The 3437-nt window shown below is 39.6% G+C and overlaps 1 protein-coding gene across 1 annotated transcript in view; it reads left to right on the top strand.

Moving 5' to 3' along the window:
- GPR89A (G protein-coupled receptor 89A) overlaps positions 1 to 3437 on the top strand; it is a 51873-nt gene that overhangs the window by 345 nt on the left and 48091 nt on the right. The gene's annotated exons all lie outside the window — the stretch shown is intronic.

Raw genomic sequence — 3437 nt, 5'->3', positions numbered from 1 at the left:
CCAGCCACTCTCCCTGCCCCCCACTTTCCTGTCCTGTTTTGGGACGGGGGGCGGCCTCAGAAGAGGGAGCGGTCCCCGAAACTCCCGCCTACGCCCCTGACCCATGAATCGGGGAAGGTGTGGTTCCGGCGCCGTGCGCGGCGGGCCAATCGGAGCCGGCTCCTGGGGACACTTGGGCGCTGCTGGTTCGCTGTCAAACGCTGGGTCCCGGTGTGGACGCTGTCACTGGAGAGATCCCCAAAGTGCTAGGTTCTTTGGACGAGAACACAGCATCCATCCTCTCTTGGCTGCCCGCGCTGTTCGGTCCTGCCGAGTTCATATCTGGATCCCCCTCAGGTGCAAGCACGCAGTAAACATTTGTTGGCCGACTCTTAATATTTGGAGAAGCTCGCACATCTTCCTCTCCCTCGTTTTCCAGTAATTTAAACTACCTTTTATTTTTTTACACTTCTCTTGGATTTATTGGGGTGACTTAATCACCATACTGTTGTCTGAGTCTAGGAGGGTTTTCTGGTTTGTTTGTTTCGTTGGTTGTGTGTGTGTGTGTGTGTGTGTGTGTGTGTGTGTGTCTGTGTTTTGCTTAATTCCTTCACTTTTTTCACCTAGGCCCACGACCCCCTTCCCTCTGACACCTGTTAGCCTGTTTGTTCTCTATGAGTTTTTTCTATTTTGCTTGTTAGTATCATTTTGTTCATTCGATTCCACATATGAGTGAGATCATACAGCACCTGCCTTTCTCTGACTGGCTTATTTCGCTTAGCACGGTGCTGTATAGGTCCCTCCATGCTGTTGCAAAAGGTACTATTCCATGGTGTAGATGTATCACAGCTGTTCTATGTTATCCACTCATCTACTGATTGACACTCAGGCTGCTTCCAAATCTTGGCTGTTGTAAATGGCGCTGCAGTGAACATGGGGCGGCATATGTTCTTTTGAGTTAATGTTTCAGGCTTCTTCAGATAAAGTCCCAGAAGTGGAATCGTAAGGCAGTTTCATTTTTAATTTTTTGAGGTGAACTCCATACCGCTTTCCACAGTGGCGGCACCCATCAGCCTTCCCACCCACAGTGCAGGAGGGTTTTCTCTGAATCCTCCCAGCACTTGTTGTTTGTGGGTTTATTGAGGATAGCCATTCTGACAGGTGTGAGTCATATCTCGTTGTGGTTTTAATGTCCATTTCTCTGATGATTAGTGCTGTTGAGTATCTTTATATGTGTGTCGGCCATCTGTATATCCTCTTTGGAGAAGTGTCAGTTCAGCTCCTTTGCCCACTTTTTAATTGCATTGTTTGTTTTTGGTGTTGAGTTTTATAAGTTCCTCATAAGGATAGCCATTCTGACAGGTGTGAGTCATATCTCATTGTGGTCTTAATGTCCATTTCTCTGATGATTAGTGATGTTGAGTATCTTTTTATATGTGTGTCGGCCATCTGTATATCCTTTTTGGAGAAGTGTCAGTTCAGCTCCTTTGCCCACTTTTTAATTGCATTGTTTGTTTTTGGTGTTGAGTTTTATAAGTTCCTCATAAATTTTGGATAGTAACCCCTTATCAGATATATCATTGGTAAATATATTCTTCCACTCAGTGGGTTGTCTTTTCATTTTGTTGATGGTTTTCTCTGCTGTGCAAAACTTTAATGGATGTAGTCCTTATTTATTTTTTTCTTTTGTTTCCTTTGCCCAAGACAATGTATCAAAAAAAAATTGTTGCTATCTTTCTCTGATGATTAGTGATGTTGAGTATCTTTTTATATGTGTGTCGGCCATCTGTATATCCTTTTTGGAGAAGTGTCAGTTCAGCTCCTTTGCCCATTTTTTAATTGCATTGTTTGTTTTTGGTGTTGAGTTTTATAAGTTCCTCGTAAATTTTGGATGTTAACCCCTTATCAGATATATCATTGGTAAATATATTCTTCCACTCAGTGGGTTGTCTTTTCATTTTGTTGATGGTTTTCACTGCTGTGTAAAACTTTAATGGATGTAGTCCTTGTTTATTTTTTTCTTTTGTTTCCTTTGCCCAAGGCAATGTATCAAAAAAAAAATTGTTGCTATCAGAAATGTCTGAGCTCTTACTGCCTATGTTTTCTTCTAGGATTTTTATGGCTTCAAGTCTTACATTGTAGTTTTTAATCCATATTGAATTTATTCTTGTGTATGGTTTAAAATAGGGTCTAGTTTCATTTTTTGCACATATCTGTTCAATTTTCCCAACACCATTTATTGAATAGACTGTCTTTACCCCCTTGTATGTTCTTGTCTCTATTCTGTTCCATTGGTCTATATGTCTATTCTTATGCCAGTATGATGCTGTTTTGATTACTATGGCCTTATAGTATAGTTTGATATCAGGTAATAGGATTCCTCCAAATTTGTTCTTTCTCAAGATTGCTGTGGTTATTCAGGGTCTTTTGTGGTTCCATATAAATTTTTAGAATATTTGTTATAGTTTTGTGAAATACACCATTGGTATTTTCATAGGCATTGCATTGAATCTATAGGTTGCTTTGGGTAGTATGGACATTTTAATGATGTTAATTCTTCCTATTCATGAACAAGATATATGCTTCCACTTTCTGTATCTTCAATTTCTTTCTACAATGTCTTATAATTTTTCTGAGTACAAGTTTCTTACAGCCTATGTTAAATTTATTCATAGGGTTTTTGTTTGTTTGTTTGTTTTAATCCTCACCCAGGAATATGTTTTTTTGTGATTTTAAGAGCGAGGGGAACATCAATGTGAGTTAGAAACATCCAACAGTGCAATCTAGGTATGTGCCCTGACCAGGAATCGAACCCTTAGCCTTTTGGTGTATGGGATGACAGTCCAACAAACCAAGCCACCAAGCCAGGGATTTTATCTTATTTTATTTTATTGATGTAATTGTAAGTAGGATTGTTTATTTCATTTGCCTTTCTGATAGTTCATTATTGATTTATAAAAATGCAACTGATTTCTGGGTATTTATTTTATATCCAGCTACTTTACTGAATTCATTTATTAGTTCTAGTAGCTTTTTGGTGGAATCCTTAGGGTTCTCTATCACAGTATTATGTGTATAGAGAACAATTTTACTTCTTCCTTTCCAATTTGGATACTTTTTATTTTTTCTTATTTTCTGAATACTGTTAGGTCTGATCAAATAATTGAATTGATAACTTTCCCCCTGGGAACTGACCTTTAGGCACTTCACAACAGACATTCCACTTGCTTAGATCATTATCTCTCCCCTCTGGACTTTCCCAGAATCCAGACCTGCACAGAGAATTCTCCACCCAGAGAAAGCCCACCTAGGGTCCTTTAAAAAATATCTGTCTCCCTGTCTTTGGGTGCTGGTGCCATTTTGGATCTCAGCTCATCTGGGTTTTCAGGTGACCTAATCCTATATAATAAAGAGGTGATATGCAAATTGACCATCACACCCTCTCACAAGATGGCTGC

This window comes from Myotis davidii, unplaced genomic scaffold, assembly GCF_000327345.1.
Source record: "Myotis davidii unplaced genomic scaffold, ASM32734v1 scaffold401, whole genome shotgun sequence".
Classification (NCBI taxonomy): Eukaryota; Metazoa; Chordata; class Mammalia; order Chiroptera; family Vespertilionidae; genus Myotis; species Myotis davidii.
This window is presented reverse-complemented; position numbering and strand designations above follow the sequence as displayed.